General features: G+C 37.2%; 2 long non-coding RNA genes across 3 annotated transcripts; both read right to left on the bottom strand.

Moving 5' to 3' along the window:
• Positions 1-4,127: 4,127 nt before the first annotated feature.
• LOC120069107 lies at positions 4,128-5,954 on the bottom strand. Its single transcript, XR_005479441.1, has 3 exons — positions 5,740-5,954; positions 4,561-4,696; positions 4,128-4,328 (listed from the first exon to the last, which is right to left on the bottom strand). It is a non-coding gene; the product is annotated as an uncharacterized LOC120069107 (long non-coding RNA).
• Positions 5,955-10,397: 4,443 nt separating this feature from the next.
• On the bottom strand, positions 10,398-18,103 carry LOC120069108. 2 transcript variants are annotated; one of them, XR_005479443.1, is made up of 5 exons: positions 17,972-18,103; positions 13,492-13,726; positions 12,609-13,160; positions 11,491-11,566; positions 10,398-10,887 (listed from the first exon to the last, which is right to left on the bottom strand). It is a non-coding gene; the product is annotated as an uncharacterized LOC120069108 (long non-coding RNA). The 2 variants fall into 2 exon arrangements; XR_005479442.1 differs by having other exon boundaries at positions 11,491-13,160.
• Between the last annotated feature and the right edge of the window lie 908 nt (positions 18,104-19,011).

The following is a 19,011-nucleotide window of genomic DNA, read 5'->3' as shown; positions in this document are numbered from 1 at the left end:
AAATTATTCCTAAGTTTCTACTCTTGCTTATGCGATCCAATCTAACTCTCCTAAGCCAAGATTTTATCTTTAGACTACTCTCCCAAATATGTCCAAATGATGAATGATGCACTCATAAGACAAGATGATCACATAAAGCATAGTTGAACATAAGATTATTCCTATCTCTAGGAACACTGCTTACTTTTCTTAGTGAGTTCCATTACTTACCCTCCCGGGCAGTTAGTCGTCGCTGATCAACTCATAGACAAGTATTGCGACCGCTCATAGACAAGCGTTGCTATAGCCTCACACTTAGCAAAGAGGATTTACTCACTATACTCGCGCAACGCACACCTCTCGGTGGTTTGCTACATGCTTCATATGTCTATGCCACATGATTGAGTATGTGATACTCTTGCAATCTTACTTAGTTTATTGCAATGAAAGTAAGGGGTGATAAAAAAGAAGTTAATGAATATGGAGTCAAAGGAAATAAAGAGATGCATTGATTACAAAATGTATTAATGTCTTAAGCCAAAATGTAATACAATACAGAGATAAGAAGAGAGGTGAAGGGCTAGATGTAGGCAATCTCTTGCTTCCATCAGATGTGTGTCAAGGTTGTTGGTGGTGCCATGGATGAGCAGTGGAGTAGTCTCTCTCGAGATCTATTTCCAGCAAAGCTCTGGTCGTCACTCGGAATGTGTTAAAGGAATGAAGAACTTTCAAAGAATGTCTTCTCATGCTCTCATCTGTGATCACAAGGATCTGTCTTAAGGCAGAAGCTCAGATACTTTGAATTTGGGCTCTATGGCTCTATTTATAGAGCTCAAACGCCGACAGCATTGATGGTCCTGCTCTGAATCACTGCCACTAACGGCGCAGTAGGTGAAATGTCAACATCATCTTTTTGGTACTCCAAAGGTATGCGTTTATGCTTCTTTTTGTCGAAGTACCATCGCATTCCACCAACCTTGCGATCACCCTTCTATCATGGTTATTACTTTGTAGCAGCAACATCCATGCGATGAATGCAAACCAGTTGTTCATTAGAGGATTAGTAGGGACTTGAGAAATAAGACGTAATCTTGGGGGCAAAACAAATATTTGACCCAGTCATTTTTACGAACAACCTGCGAAGGGTCGACTTGTTGATTATGGTTAAATCATGTGGACATAATATATCTACAGTGAGGGGAGTGCAACTATGGGCTTTAGTGGAATGACTCATTATTTAACGAATGTGGATTAATTTAGTCTAATGAGTTTAGCCAATTAACTTGGATCATTGGAGCCTATGATCTGTAGGTCCGCGAGGTCCCCTACTAGCTCGTAACGGACTAGCTCTAGAATAACGTGATAAATTAATTTGAAACGTTCAAATTAGAATTAAGGGAATTAGTAATTATATGAGATATAATTATGTTTAATTTTTGAATTAAACGGAACAGGAGAATTTATATATTTAAATATGATTTAAATATATAAAGATAGATATGTGTTAAAATTAATTTAATATTTGGTATTAAATTAATTAAGTTTTATTTAATAATTAATTTATGAAATCAATTAATTTTTCATTTTTAAAATCAAATAGATTTTTTAAATCAAAATTTGATTTTTAGATAAAATCGAAAAATTGGAAAACTAAAACAAAAAATGGAAAAATGGATTTTTCCATTATCCATCACCTAAATAGCTCACACATGAAGCAATTTCTTGCCTTTGTCTTCTCCAAGCATGAGCTGAAACTCATGCAACTCTTCTCTTTGCATGTTGATCTGCAATATAATGAAGATATTGGAGTGAAAATCGAGCATGCAATCTACAGAATTTTGAGAGAAAATTCGGTTTGAAGAATGGTTCTTCAACAAGGTTTCTGCAGTGAGCTTTTTTCCTTCATTCCTTGATTCAAGCTTGTTTTGAGTCTCACAACTCAATCTAGAGCACCAAGAGAATAGTGGGGAAGATCTTGAGGTGGTCTATAACAAGATATAGAGAAGATTGTAGCTGGAGAAGGAGCTTTGAAGAAGTTCTACAAGAGGTATGTCTTAAAACCCATTTTTCTACAGAAGCATGCTTTATATTATGCCAAAATTAGTGAATTTAAGTGCTTAGATGATCCTTGTGCTTCCGCTATTGTTGATACAATCCAACAAAAAGTTTACAAACTAAATCGGTCCATTTATGGGCTGAAACAGGCGTCTCGATCTTTGAACACTCGGTTTGATATTGTGATCAAATCGTACGACTTTGACCAAAACATTTATAAGCCTTGTGTCTACAAGAAAATCGTCGATGATTCAGTAGTTCTTCTAGTGTTGTATGTAGACAATATCCTACTCATTGGGAATGATGCAGGACCACTGACTGTAGTTAAGAACTGGCTAGCGACCCAATTCCAAATAAAAGATTTGGGAGAGGCTCAGTTTGTTCTGGGTATATAGATTTTTCGGGATCATAAGAACAAAGTGCTAGCGTTGTCTCAGGCATCGTACATGGACAAGATGTTACTCAAGTACTCGATATAGAACTCCAAAGGGGGCTTATTGCCATTCAGGCATGGAGTTACTTTGTCAAAGGAAATGTGTCCTTAGATGCCTCAAGAGGTTTAGAAGATGAGACAAGTCTCATATGCATCTGTCATTGGCAGTTTGATGATGCGATGCTCTGTACTATACCAGACATCTGCTATGCTGTGAGAATAGTCAGTAGGTATCAGTCTAACCCAGGTCAGGGTCACAGGACCGCAGTAAAGAACATCCTCAGGTATCTTCGGAGAACGAGGGACTACATGCTCGTGTATGGAACTAAGGATTTGATCCTTGCTAGATACACAGATTCTGACTTTCAGACTGATAAAGACTCTCAGAAGTCCACTTTAGGGTCAATTTTTACTCTTAATAGAGGAGCAGTAGTGTGGCAATGCACTAAGCAGAGATGCATCGCCGACTCCATGATGGAGGTCGAGTATATTGCGGCTTGTGAAGCTGCTAAGAAGGTTGTTTGGCTCAAAAAGTTCCTGATAGAGCTACAAGTTGTTTCAGATATGTCTAGGCCCATCACCCTCTATTGTGACAATAGTGGTGTTGTGGTGAACTCCAAGGAGCCCAGGAGTCACAGGTACAACAAACACATAGAGCGGAAGTATCATCTCATCCGCGAGATAGTGCATCGACGGGACGTGATGGTCATGAAGATCGCTTCGGAGCACAACGTTGCTGACCCGTTTACGAAGACTCTCACGGCTAGAGTGTTTAATGGTCACCTTCAGAGCATGGATCTACGGGACCGCCCACGGCTGGACTAGGGCAAGAGGAGATATTTTTTTGTACTGGGCTTTAGTGTCCTAATTTATTGTTTTGTACTAGTTGAATGTACACCCCACTCGCTTTTGGACAAGTGGGAGGTTGTTGGGGATGATGCTCTAAACTCTCGTGTCCTATAGTTTGTAAACATAGTTTTGAAGGAAGGCTTGTGGTGTATAATATATGATATTTTTTGAATATTTGATGTTTTATTTGCTTTACCACAAACCAATAAACTAAAATCTCTAGTTGTCATTATGTAACTTAAGCATGTATGTGGAGACATACAAGTGGATCATTTCTTAAGTGATAACCAAAATGGTCTGTAGTATAGGGATATAAGAGAGAACTTTATCCTGGTAACACTACAGATGCGGCCCACTTTGTAGAATAATTACAAGTGTTGTGACTTGCTACAGATGGTCTGATCCTGATCATTCATGTGGGGATATGCGAGTAGGGGCCTCCTATACAATGAGTCTGTATGAGACTTGACCACGAAGTGTTAATGTCTCATTATATAACATCGTTCATAATAGAGACTTTATTTCACTAGGATGACCATAGGTAACATGACCTCAATCCTGAGTGTCACACCCTCTCCCAGACTACCTGCTAGCTTAGTTAGGGAGATGGCATGAAGCCAATAGACATCGTCCTCCTCTAACGATACCTATTGACCCTGCTGAATCGTTAAACCTGATAAACATACTAATCTTAGATATAAAACACTTTACATGTAACACAACACAGCAGAATCCCTGAAAACCATTAGACACACATGAAGTTCAGTCCTGACATAACTCAGTTCGGAAAATAACCTGATAGAGATATCACAACCAAAAACATATCCAACTGGGTTTACACAACCACGACATCTAGTGCTTACACAACCGTAAACTATCCAGTTCTTACAAAGACATTTACAATATAAACAGACACAATGTACAACTCCACCCACGTATGAAGCTTGATCTGGAAGCTTTTAGGAGAAAACAGACTTTGGCAGTTATCAGGCACCGGAAGCTCAATCTCTACCTGGAAAGTGGGAAAACATTTTGAAAGAGTGAGCTACGAAGCCTAGTGAGTGACTAAATTTAAAACTGTAAATCCGTAAATCAGAACACGTTATAAACCTTTAAACGTATAAATCTGTTCAATCAAAGCATTAAACATAAACGTGTAATGCTAAAAGCTTTCTCATATGTTCCGCAAGTACGTCATTAAAATCTAGCAAGGCATATCAAGTATATAAATCATTTTAACTAACATGACAAATCAACGTTGTGTAGGGCACGTCCAGTACAATCAACATTTACTAGCTCTACGATGTAGTGGGGCCCGCCTAGCACTCACGATAGCATCGTTGTCACGGAGTACACTCAATGTCAACAACGGAATATAACCTGTGTGCACAAGGTACCATATAGCCTCATTATCTCAGTCATGTAGTCAATAAAAGTCTCAGAAAACCACATTAAAACATTAAAACATGCCTGCTTATCTTTAACTTTCGTAAAACTCAAGCTTACTCAGCTTGCTCGTGAAAAACTGAAAATCTTTAAACAATACTTGCTAATACATACTTTACCTTAAATGGTATCGTTTCAACAACTTTTCAGAAAGTCAATAATCACGTGCTCGTATATAAACCTCATTAGAAAATCTAAGCTCAAAACTTATGCTTGAAACCATTCATGTAAATCATGTATCATTCATAAGTTCATATTCAAGCATGTAAACCATTTAGCATAAATTACAGTTTAGAAATCATTTTTGAAATTTGTTTTGTCACTCACAGTCTTGGCTAGTTCCCTGGCCTATAGACTCGGCCTATTTCCTCTTGGCCTATCAAACAACTGAAACCGAACATCAAAACTATAAATCGTCTTGTCTTTCCATGCTCATGAATTCTAAATTCTAGAAATAAAATCACACTTCACATTTTCTTTCCAGATTTTCCAGATTCAATACCCTAATTTCTAACACTCATAACTTCCTCAATACTTGACCAAAATTAATGTACTATACATCAAACTCTTCATTTTGGAACGCTCTACAACGTACCTGAAGGAATAAAAACGATATTCCCAACGGATTTGTCCAAAAATCCCTCAAACACAGCAAATATAGATTCGTGCTTCTCTGCTACCCTCTATCTTTCTCCTGAAATTAAACCTACTTCTAGTAACTTTTGCTCACGAATTCTTCATGAAAGTTATAGGAATTTGAATAACCTTTCCAACCATACCCAATTGAGCTTCTAATCCAACCTGTACACTCCAGAATATTCGAAAAAACAGAGAAAAGCAGAGATCCATCTGATTTGCATGAAAATTTTGTGCTCTGTTTTCCTTTTCAAAAACTATTAACTTAACATCAGATTTAGCTCAAGCTTCTTTCATGAAATTCGTTAGAAAATAGATTTTTCAAGAAATTCAGGCCTCACCTCTTAGTTCTTCTTGTGTAGCTCAAACCGACTTAAAAACCAGAGATAGGTAGGTTGAACCCAAATTCTTCCATGGTTGCACTTGCATGAGCTTTTCCTCCCTTCTTCAACCTCCAACCTGCAGCAACTTCTTCTCCCTCTTCCTTCACTCTCTCTCTCGAAATGCTCTGAAAATAAAATGGGAAATGATGGAGAAATGGGCTAAAATGAGTGGGTTCTCACTTTAAACCCTAAGCACCGAATGGGTTTCCAATTTCTTTCATTTTCTTTTTTTTTTCCTTTTTCCTTTTCCTTTTCCTTTTCTTTTCTTTTCTTTTCTTTTTCTTTATTCCCTTTCTTTTTTTTATTTATTTATAAATTCCTAAATTATTAAAGACAACTTCAACCAAAAGCTTTGGCATTTTCTTCAACAATGGAATAACAATAACTTAAATCCAACATCCTACAATGTGTGACAAGAGCAAATAATCCAAGGAGAGTCTCGGGTTTACAACTTATCTCCCCCTTATGAAATTTCGTCCTCGAAATTTAGAAGCCCTTAGGTGAAGAGTGTCGGGTAACTCCTCCTCATCTGGTCTTCTGACTCCCAGGTTACCTCCTCCACTCCGTGATGTCTCCAAAGGACCTTCACGAGTGGGATCGTTTTTTTCTTCAAAACTTGCTCCTTTCTGTTGAGGATCTGAACCGCTTCCTCTTTATAACTCAAGTCTTCTTTCAGCTCAACCGGTTGTGCTTGTAACTCATGTGACGGATCTGGAATATATTTCCTCAACAAGGATACATGGAAAACATCATGTATTCGGGCAAGTTCTGCTGGCAACTCAAGTCTATAGGCTGCTGGTCCAACTTGTTCTGTTATCCTATAAGGACTAATATATCTAGGACTCAGCTTACCTTTCCTCCCAAAGCGAAGAACACCTTCCCACGAAGATAACTTTAAGAAAACCTGATCTTCAACCTGGAATTCTAAGTCTCTTCGTCGCTTATCTGCATATCTCTTCTGTCGATCTTGAGCTATCTTCAGGTTCTCTCTAATCGACTTAATTTTGTCTGACGTAACTTATACCAACTCAGGACCAACTAGCTTTTGCTCTCCCACTTCGTTCCAGCATACAGGAGTTCTGCATGGTCTGCCATATAAAGCCTCGAATGGTGCCATGCCGATACTAGATTGATAGCTGTTATTATAAGCAAACTCCATAAGTGATAAGTGGGTATCTCAACTTACCTTAAACTGAAGAACACATGCTCTCAATATGTCTTCTAAGGTCTGGATGGTCCTCTCTGACTGACCATCTATCTGGGGATGAAACGTTATACTGAACTTCAACTTTGTTCCCATTGCATTCTGCACACTAGGCCAAAACTTAGAAGTAAACCTCGGATCCCTATCTGAAACTATGGACACTAGCACTCCATGCTGACTCACAATCCTGTCGACATATAGCTTAGCTAGCTGATCTAGTGTAGACGTCGCTTTAATCGGTAAAAATCGCGCTGTCTTGGTGAGTCTGTCTACTATTACCAATACTATCATGTCCACTAGTAGTACGAGGTAATCCAACATAAAATCCATGGTAATATGCTCCCACTTCCACTTTGCACTGGCAGTGTATTAAGAAGTTCTCCCTGGCCTGTCTCAATTCGTTTAACCTATTGGCAGATCAAAACATTTATCAACAGATATTCAGTTCTCTCGCTTCATACCAGGCCACCAATAAGTTTCTTTCAAAGTTTCCGTACATACTTGGTGCTTCGCTGGCGATGAGCGTAAGTTGAACTGTGAGCTTCCTCTAGTATAGCACTTTAGCTCACTAATACTCGGAACGTATAGTCTTCTCTGCTTAACTATGGCTCTCGTTGCTCTCAACTCAAATTATGCTTCTGAGCTTGCTTGGACTTTGCAAGCATCTTTCTATAAAGTTACTATCTTTGGTGTCTTCTCACATCTCTGCATACTAGAGAAGACCTAAACCTGAAATTGAGCTAAAAGACTCCCTGAACTCTCGTGCAGCCACAACCTGCCCTGAAACCTCTGTAACTCATTTAGCAAGGTTGCTCGAATACCACACAAGGCACTCTTCGGAAGTCTCGACTTCCTACTTAATGCATCGGCCACTACGTTAGCCTTACCCGGATGGTATTCAATGGTACAGTCATAATCTTTAATCAGTTCTAGCCATCACCTCTGTCTTAGATTCAGCTCTTTCTGATCAAAGATATACTTCAAGCTTTTATGATCTGTGAAAATGTGGCACTTCTCACCGAATAAATAATGTCTCCAGATCTTCAGTGCTAAAACAACTGCTGCTAGCTCAAGATCATGGGTAGGGTAATTACACTCATGCTTTTTCAACTGCCTTGAAGCATAAGCTATTACCTTCCCTTCCTGCATAAGCAGGCAACCTAATCCTTGCCTCGAAGCGTCACAATAAATCACATACTCCTTCCCTGTTACAGGAAGTGTCAGAATAGGTGTTGTCACTAATCTCTTCTTCAGGTCCTGGAAACTCTGTTCACATTTATCCAACCACTCAAACTTAGCATTCTTCCTTGTTAAAGCTGTCAACGGTAATGCTAATCGTGAGAAATCCTCAACAAAACGTCTGTAGTATCCGGTCAGGCCTAGGAAACTACGTACTTCTGTTGCACTAGCTGGTCTCTCCCAGTTGACAACAGCTTCCACTTTCTGCGGATCAACACTAACTCCTTTCGCTGAAACTACATGCCCTAAGAACACTACCTGTTTCAACCAGAACTCACATTTGCTGAACTTAGCGTACAACTGTTTATCACGTAGTGTCTGTAGAAAAATCCTCAGATGTTCCTTATGGGCTTTCCTGTCAATTGAGTAAACTAGTATGTCATCGATGAACACTATCACAAACTGATCTAAGTACTGATGGAAGATCCTGTCCATGAGGTCCATGAAAACCGCTGGCGCATTCATTAAACCGAATGGCATCACTAAAAACTCATAGTGCCCATACCTCGTCCTGAATGTTGTCTTAGGAATATCTGATTCTCTAACCTTTAACTGGTGGTATCCTGACCTCAAATCAATCTTAGAGAACACTGCTGCTCCCCTTAACTGGTCAAACAAGTCATCAATGCGTGTTAGAGGATACTTGTTACGTATCGTGATCTTGTTTAACTGCCTTTAATCAATGCATAATCTGAGGGTACCATGAATGACACTGGAGCTCCCCAAGGCGATACACTAGGCCTGATGTATCCCTTGTCAACTAGTTCTTGTAACTGCACCTTCAGCTCCTTAAGCTCGCTCGGAGCCATTCTGTATGGTGCCTGTGAAATAGGTGTTGTTCCTGGTAACAATTCAATAGTGAACTCCACCTCTCTATCAGGTGGCAAACCTGATAGATCAGCTGGAAAAACATTAAGAAATTCGTTCACTACAGGAACATCTTCTGGTTTCAGCTTTTCTTCCTACACCTCTACTACGTGTACAAGAAACGTTGTGCAACCCTTTCTCAACAACTTCTCAGCTTTCAGAGCTGAAATCAAACTTGTAGGAATAATCTTCCTCTCACCCCTGAAAACCACTTCAGCTAAACCTGGTTTCCTAAAAGTCACTTCCTTCCTATGGCAATCCATAGAAGCATAGTGAGTGAATAAGAAATCCATTCCCAAAATTACATCCAACGCCTGCAACTCTAGTGGAAGAAGATCCACTAGCATACTGAAACCTTCTATTAAAACCTCACAATCACACAGCACTTCATTGACTAGTAAAACGTCACCAACTGAAGTGTATATAACTAACCCCTCAGATAAAGGCTCTAGCATCCTATTCAGCTTAGTTAGAAACATACTAGAAACAAAGGAATGCACAACACCTGGATCTAATAAAACACGTGCAGGTACATTACAAATAAAAACCGAACCAGTAATCACGTCTGGTGCATCCTCTGCTTCCTGTTGAGTCATAGCATAGACTTTTCCCTACTGCCTAGGTCTCCCCATAACTCCCTTCTGCTTTGCACCACTGGTGCCCTCTTCTGCAGCCACTAAGACTCTCGGCTGCTGTGTGGGACTCAACGTCCTAGTCCCTCTGAACTGCTGCTCTCAGCTGTGGACAGTCTCTTTTGAAATGCCCTGGCTGTCCACACTGGTAACACACACCGGCACCAACAAGACACTGACCCCGATGATTTCTGCTACAACTTGCACATGGGGTTCTCCTGGTTTCACTAGCAACAGACTCCATCCGCGATCTTGCTGCTGAACTAGCAGACTGACTGGGTGCTCTCTGGCTCTGCCTCTGATAGGCACTACCTAAACTCATCTGCCTCGATGACTGGCCACTAGACTGATGCTTAAAGTCTTGACGGCCTGAAACATTCACTCCAAGTGTGAACCTCCGCTGCTCACGACCTTGAAAACCACTAGTTGTTGAAGCCCCACGACTAGGCTCCACTCTTCTCCTCCGTTATACTCTGCTCCACATGTAGGGCAGTCTCTACTAATTGGGAAAAACTTCCGATCATCTTGCAATGCTGTAATTTTGGTTACGTATCTAAAACGAGCCTCTTTTCAACCTTCGACACTGTCACTCTATTTAATAGCTTTTGGAGTATTCTGTTTTTTTAATTTGCTCGTACTTGGCCACTGAAAGTGACCCTTGCTTCAACCCTAGGAACTCATCTCTCTTTGCTTCACAGTATGTGTTGGGATAATACTTGTCTTCGAATATGCCTCTGAAAGTCTTTCAATCTAACGTACGTGCATCACTGCGCCTGGCTAATATGGATTTCCACCATCCCTCTGCCTTCTTCTGCAGCAGGAATGTGGCCAATCTGACTTTTCGCTCCTCAGGATAGCTCATCACATCGAAGCAATTCTCAAGCATATTTAACCAAACCTCAGCGTCAGCTGGATATGTGGAACCCTCAAGCACTGTGGCTCCTAATTTCTTCAGCCGTTCTATTCCATACATCTTTTTCGGATCACTAGGCCCTGCTCTCTCTGGCCTACCTACCTCATGTTCAGATCTAAAAAACTGCTCGTTTCCTGCTCCAGTCTGAACTCTCGGTGTACTGGGTCTCCTTTCAGATTAACCTTGGGTAGGATCCTATGTCCCGTCCTGATTCTGCCTGCGTCGTTTGCTGGTACGTGGTGGCATGACTCCTATAACATATTAACACATCAGACATGCTATAGATACTTAACTCAAATGCATGATACTAAACTTCTACCCACATTCTATTCCTAGCTGGACTCACTCTTATCCATACTTGGACCATACTATGCTAGTTCTATCTGAACTGACTCAACGTCTAACTATTTACTTCCTAGATTCTTCTAAGCACTAACTGCTCTGTCTCATTTCCCATGGAGCTAACCGCTCTGATACCAAGTTGTCACACCCTCTCCCAGACTACCTGCTAGCTTCGTTAGGGAGATGGCGTGAAGCCAACAGATATCGTCCTCCTCTAACGATACCTATTGACCCTGCTGAATCGTTGAACCTGATAAACATACTAATCTTAGAAATAAAATACTTTACATGTAACACAACACAGCAGAATCCTTGAAAACCTTTGGACACACATGAAGTGCAGTCCTGACATAACTCGGTTTGGAAAATAACCTGATAGAGATATCACAACCAAAAACATATCCAACTGGGTTTACACAACCACGACATCTAGTGCTTACATAATAATAAACTATCCAGTTCTTACAAAGACATTTAAAATATAAACAGACACAATGTACAACTCCACTCACGAATGAAGCTTGATTTGGAAGCTTTAGGAGAAAACAGACTTTGGCAGTTATCATGCACCAGGAGCTCGATCTCTACCTGGAAAGTGGGAAAACATTTTGAAAGAGTGAGCTACGAAGCCCAGTGAGTGACTAAATTTAAAATTGTAAATCCGCAAATTAGAACACGTGATAAACCTTTAAACGTATAAATTTGTTCAATCAAAGCATTAAACATAAACGTGTAACGCTAAAAGCTTTCTCAAATGTTCCGCAAGTACGTCATTAAAATCTAGCAAGGCATATCAAGTATATAAAACATTTTAACTAACATGACAACCAACGTTTACTAGCTCTACGATGTAGTGGGGCCCGCCCAGACCTCCCATTGTCTTTGTCGTAGTGGGGCATGCCCAGCACTCACGACAGTATCGTTGTCACGGAGTACACTCAACGTCAATAACGGAATATAACCTGTGTGCACACGATACCATATAGCCTCGGGCTCAATATCTCAGTCATGTAGTCAATAAAAGTCTCAGAAAATCACATGAAAACATTAAAACATGTCTACTTATCTTTATCTTTTGTAAAACTCAAGCGTACTTGGCTTGCTCGTGAAAAACTGAAAATCTTTAAACAGTACTTACTAATACATACTTTACCTTAAATGGTATCGTTTTAACTACTTTTCAGGAAGTCAATAATCACGTGCTCGTATATAAACCTCATTAGAAAATCTAAGCTCAAAACTTATGCTTGAAACCATTCATGTAAATCATGTATCATTCATAAGTTCATATTCAAGCATGTAAACCATTTAAGCATAAATTACAATTTAGAAATCATTTTTGAAATTTGTTTTGTCACTCATAGTCTTGGCTAGTTTCCTAGTCTGTAGACTCGGCCTAATTCCTCTTGGCCTATCAAACAACCGAAACCGAGCATCAGAACTATAAATCGTCTTGTCTTTCCATGCTCATGAATTCTAAATTCTAGAAATAAAATCACACTTCACATTTTCTTTCCAGATTTTCCAGATTCAATACCCTAATTTCTAACACTCATAACTTCCTCAATACTTGACCACAATTAATGTACTATATATCAAACTCTTCATTTTGAAACCCTCTACAACTTACCTGAAGGAATAAAAACGAGATTCCCAACGCATTTGTCCAAAAATCTCTCGAACATAGAAAATATAGATTCGTGCTTCTCTGCTACCCTCTATCTTTCTCCTGAAATTAAACTTACTTCTAGTAATTTTTGCTCACGAATTCTTCATGAAAGTTATAGGAATTTGAATAACCTTTCCAACCATACCCAATTGAGCTTCTAATCCAACCTGTACACCCCAGAATGTTCGAAAAAACAGAGAAAAGCAGAGATCCATCTGATTTGCATAAAAATTCTGTGCTCTGTTTTCCTTTTCAAAAACCATTAACTTAACATCAGATTTAGCTCAAACTTCATTCATGAAATTTGTTAGAAAATAGATTAAATTTCAAGAAAGTCAGCCCTCACCTCTTAGTTCTTCTTGTGTAGCTCAAACCGACTGAAAAATCAGAGATGGATAGGTTGAACCCAAATTCTTCCATGGTTGCACTTGCATGAGCTTTTCCTTCCTTCTTCAACCTCCAACCTGCAGCAACTTCTTCTCCCTCTTCCTTCACTCTCTCTCTCGAAATGCTCTGAAAATAAAATGGGAAATGATGGAGAAATGGGCTGAAATGAGTGGGTTCTCACTTTAAACCCTAAGCACCGAATGGGTTTCCAATTTCTTTCATTTTCTTTTTTTTTTCCTTTTTCCTTTTCCTTTTCTTTTCTTTTCTTTTCTTTTATTTTTCTTTATTCCCTTTCTTTTCTTTTCTTTATTTATAAATTCCTAAATTATTAAAGACAACTTCAACCAAAAGCTTTGACATTTTCTTCAACAATGGAACAACAATAAATTAAATCCAACATCCTACAATGTGTGACAATAGCAAATAATCCAAGGAGAGTCTCGGGTTTACAACTTACCTCCCCCTTATGAAATTTCGTCCTTGAAATTTAGAAGCCCTTAGGTAAAGAGTGTCGGGTAACTCCTCCTCATCTGGTCTTCTAACTCCCAGGTTGTCTCATGTTGCGATGTTTATAAGTTAAAATATTCTCATAGAATTATGATCCCACTCACTGGGCTTCAAAGCTCATACTTTATTTCCATGTTTTTCTTGCAGGTAGCAGAAGAGTCCAGGTTGCATGAAGTGGTTGAGGTCTGCCACAAGATAGAATAATTACTAGAATAAAGTTTGTAGTCAGGAAGGGGCTACTATTGTAAAACATAACTTAAAACTTGTAAACTGGTTTTCTAAATAAAGTTGCAAATTTTGTTATTTCATTAAGTTTTTCACTGCAAAATTAATTGTTTTAAAGGATACTAGTAAATAAATGGGCAATAGGTGTCATGAAAGAGTGATAATTGTTGTCTTCACGCCTCTTTCTAGGTAAGAGATGGAACCTAGGAGGGAGTTGTGACACCTCGGTAGCTCAACAAGATTTAATGAGAATCAGTTTTTGGATTAATTTGAATTGTTCAAATTAATTGAGGAAATTAATTATATATGATATAATTAATTAAATTTTAATTATATGTGATATATAATTACTATAATGTATTTGGTACATTATAATATTAAGTATTTATGAGAGAAAATAAATATTTGAATATGATTCAAATATTAATTATATGAATTAAATTCATATTGTTAAATTTAATGTAAATGTGATTTATATTAAATGCAATTAATGAGAGAAAAGAAAGTATATGCTATATTGTATATGATACAATATTAAAACTATAGGTTATATGTTATATTTGATATAACATATAGTTTAATATATTTTATATGATAAGTTAGTTATCATAATAATATATATTAAATTAAATTTATTTTATTTTATTTAAAATTAATTTAAATTAATTGAGGGAGGGATAACTCCCCTTTAATTTTCTCTCCACTTTATGTGAGTGGAACAAGTGGCTTCTGCAGGATTCTCTTTATCATCCTGCAAAAAGAAAAACACAGTACAGTAATGTGATTTTGAATGTGATCCCAGAGAAGATTTTTTCTTTTTTCTTCTTCTCATTCTTTCTTCTTCTTAATCCAAATTCACTGGAGCACACACCTCCTGAATTTTCACCAGAGAATATCGAGGTCATTCTTGTGGTGGTGCTCAATTGGCCTTATAATTGTACGAGTTTTTTCACAAAGATTAGAAGAAATGTTCTTCAAAAGGTAAGGGTTTTTGAAACCCTAATTTTTTTCTGCAATCTTTATTAATGTATGTTGTATTTGTTTGGTTAAATGCATATGTTTGTTTCTTTTTTGTAAAATTGTGTACTCTATAAAATTGGGAAGATTGGAACGATCCATTGCTTCTGCTCATGGTCTCTTCAGTGGGAACCTTCAATTGGTATCAGAACGTGGTTTGATTCCAATTTTTCCTTATTTTTACATTAATTTTACAATTGTTGGTGGAAATTATAAATTTGTTTTTTTCTTTATGTGATGAATGTTTTTTATGAGTTTTTTCTAAAATTATTGGATGTTTGTCGAGATTGGCATTGTTTACTACTTTCTTTTATTTTTTGATATGTAAAGGCCCGTGTTTTGGGGCATATTCTATGGCATAGAGTCTGTAATTCATATCCTTGAGTCGTTCGTGGTTTTTTTGGTGCGGATCTGGAGAAAACGGGACCAATTTCAGTAGAGAAACTGTTGAATTTTATGTCCTAAAACTCGTAGTTTGTAATATCATATTCTTGTTCAATAAAGCTGTTATTGAAAATCTTTAGTAAATTTAAATTCTATATTCATGAATCCAATAAACTAAGGATCCAAGACTATTAAGTTTAAGTTTGAACTTTATGTAGTGACATAAATGTGGATCAAGTTCAAATATATAGCCAAAATAGTCTATAGTATATGAATAAGGTTGAACGCCTTATTTTGGGGACACTATGGATGCGGCCCATTTTGTAGTTAGTACAAATAATGTGATCCTAACCGTTCATGTGGAGACATGAAAATGGGGGCATCCTATGTAAAGAGTTTACATAAGACTGAACCATGAAATAGTCACTTTTTACGTTCTAAATGTCATTTAATGTATAAAACTGACTATTTCGTTAATTGATGACCTAGGTAACTTAATCTTAATCTTAAGCTAACTATGAACTCTTGTTCACTCGGAATTATCCTTAGATCTGCATAGGTGAGAGCAGCTCATTATCGCTGGCTCAATAAGCCTCCCATTTCAGGGGTAAGATCAGATGGATAGCTGGAAACATAGGGTGCAAGATGGAATTCACTCTTACCCATTATAGGGATAGTAGATAGACTTGGTTCCCTTTAGTACTGAATCCAGGTCTTGAACAAGGGACCCCACCCTCTCCTTGGCCTTGAGAGGGGTTCGGTTTATAGGTTGGATCTTAAACCAATTGTTCATTAAAGGATCAATGGAACTTTAAGGAACAAGATGTAGTTCTTGGGGGTAAACGGTTTTTATGACCCAACGAGATTACGAACAAACTGTGAAGAATTAGCTTATAAATCATGGTTATATCATATGGACACAAATATATCTATAGTGAGGGGAGTGCAACTACGAGACTATAGTGGAATGACCTGTGAGTTAACGAATGTTGATAGCTCCATCTAAAGAGTTTAGCCAGCTAATCTCGGATCGTTGGAGCCCATGATCTATAGATTCATTAGGTTCCCTCTACTAGCTCATATAGAATAAACTATAGAATAATGATAGAATAATTCGAATTGTTCGAATTAGGTGAAGAGAGGAAACCGACAAGTATATTTGATATAGTGGTCGGTTTTTTAGTTTAGAGATATAGCTTTAATATTTAAATGTGATTTAAATATCAAGAATATGAATACGTTCATATTCGGAAGCTCGAAAATATAATGGAAATGGTCAAAGATGTAAAATGTCAAAGAGTTGACTTTTGACTTTGAAAAGTCAAACTTTGACTGACCTTATATTCAAATGTGATTTGAATTTCGAGAAAATGAATGCGGATTCATACTCAGGAGGTCAAAATTAGTCAACACGGAAAAAATCATAAAAAGTCAAAATGTTGACTTTTCAGTCAAAGTTTGATTTTGACCAAATGACTATTTTGCCCTTTGACTAAAGTTAGTGGGAAAATCCAAGGTTGGATAATTTCACTAACAAAATAATGGGCTAGGTGTTGACTTATCGTGGGGACATTAAGCTCACTCAAATAGTTGATTCTAGATGTTGGTTTTTTTGAAGTTATTTCATGCAATTTTGCATGGCTCTTTTCTATAAATATGGGCTTGTCATTTTGGATTAAAAACTTTTGGACATTTTGCAAAATTAGTTTTTAAAAGTTGGGCTGAAAAAATCCAAACCCAACCCATTTTTCACTCTACTATTTCCATCTTTTTCTCTCTCTCAGGTTGTTCATCCATCGGGTCCCACAACCCGGTTCTGAGTCCAGAAGATAGTAGGTCAGCTCTAGTGGTTGTTCGGTTCGTGTTTGAGCGGAGATAGACGAGTTTTGGGAGCTTCAAAGGTAATGTTTCTAAATAACCCTAATTAGTTTATTTAGGGTTGCATGTTTAATTTGTGCAATTAGAGTAAAATTGATTCTCATTTCCGCTGCACATGCCTATATTTCTATAAAAAACAATGGAGATCGTTGTTGTACATTTGGGACTGTATCGCAGCATTGCAACGTGATGAAGAACAGCATTGTGTTCTTTTCATAGCATTGAAACGCTACGGCATTGCAACGCTGTGATGCAGAAAGAACCAACTAGTTCTGGTCCGATTTAATTTGTGGCTCACTTGGTTCGGTTGTGGTTCAGTCAATTCGACCGGTTTACATTCGGTTCAATAGCTTGTTGGTCCGATTCGAGCGGTTCAAGGCCCGATTCGTTTGTATTTGAACCAGTTGATATGTATTCATGTAATAGTTAATAGTTTGGTTAATTAAATTAATATAAGTGTTATATTAATTTAATTAATTGTTTAGTGTCCAATCCCGGTCTAATAATTTTTGTTTATTAATTATACATGTGATGTATGTTTTAATTTTATATATATGTCATATAGTATGCCATATAGTATAAAATCCCACCATAGGTTATGCATTCAATTTCATGCATCATTTTATATTATAAATGTTATAATATATGTATATACATGATTTAAATTATATAGCATGCTCATGCATCATATAGTATAAATGTTATAATATATGTGTTAGGAATGATATCCTAAATCTCTTTATAATCTCTAGTTTGTAAACTCTGTATAAACATATTGTTGTTAATAAAATAAATGTTATTTTATGCATATACTCAATCCAATAAACTAAGATCCGAGGTTATTTCATGTAATTTAAACAAGTATGTAGAGACATAGAAGTAGATCTTATTTAAATAATAAGATAAACAGGGATAAGGCTGGATACCTTATCCTGACACTACGATACGACATGCTTTGTAGTGTTACAATATCTTGGTGACACTATGGATACGGTCTGCTTTGTAGGTGTTACAAGTTTTGTAAAGTGCTACAAATGATTTGATCCTGAACATTGATGTAGAGACATGTGAGTGGAGGTATCCTATATAAAGAGTTTGTATAAGATCGGACCATGAAATAATTGTATAACGCTGTTAATAATAGAGACTTACATTTCACTAAGATGACCATAGTCTTTTCATGGAAATATTATGTGTAATAATGAGGTATAACTAATAATGAATTGTGAAAAAAAAATAATGAAAGCCCAAGATTTTGAAAATTAGATGTGTCAAAGGGATAGAATATTTGACAATAAATCAAAATAAATAAGTTAAACTACTACCCGGTTTTCATTTATTATGGTCCGAAACTTTCAAAACTACAAATTAACTCTTTAAATTTTTTAATGTTTTAAAAATTCAAGGAATAGCTAAGCGTAAAATTAAAAAATTATGAGTTCATTAGACATGTGGAAAGAATATTTGAAAGGATATTTTCTCTATAAATTTGAGATTCCTATAACGAGTTTATACAAAAAGAGTGATTAACTAATTCTCTAATATAAAGCCTAAATATATGCATAATACATAATTGAAGGCATAAATATTGCAACACCCTCCTCCAACTCAAAGTGGTAGAGACAACTTAGTTTGTGAGTGGATAAACTGGAAGTAACTAGATGACAAAAACTGAAGCAATTCGGATCAAATCAGGATAGATCTGGATGGAAAATAGAAACCCATTAAGAACGAGAACACAGATAACTTCTGAGCTGAAAACAGAGTTATACGTAAAGATCATAAAATCAAACGAAACAGAGATTCCTAAAACAAAGACTAACAAACTAAACAAAAAACAGAGATTGAAACTCATGAAAAGAACCCAATTGAGTTAAGGAACTAAACTAAACCAAACTATAGGAACCAAACCGGACCAGATGAACCGGACTAGTTTGAATAACATGAACCGACTTTTTTTCTTTTT

Source organism: Benincasa hispida, unplaced genomic scaffold, assembly GCF_009727055.1.
Source record: "Benincasa hispida cultivar B227 unplaced genomic scaffold, ASM972705v1 Contig245, whole genome shotgun sequence".
NCBI classification, from domain to species: Eukaryota; Viridiplantae; Streptophyta; class Magnoliopsida; order Cucurbitales; family Cucurbitaceae; genus Benincasa; species Benincasa hispida.
The sequence above is the reverse complement of the archived record's forward strand: the minus strand, read 5'-3'. Positions and strand labels throughout refer to the sequence as shown.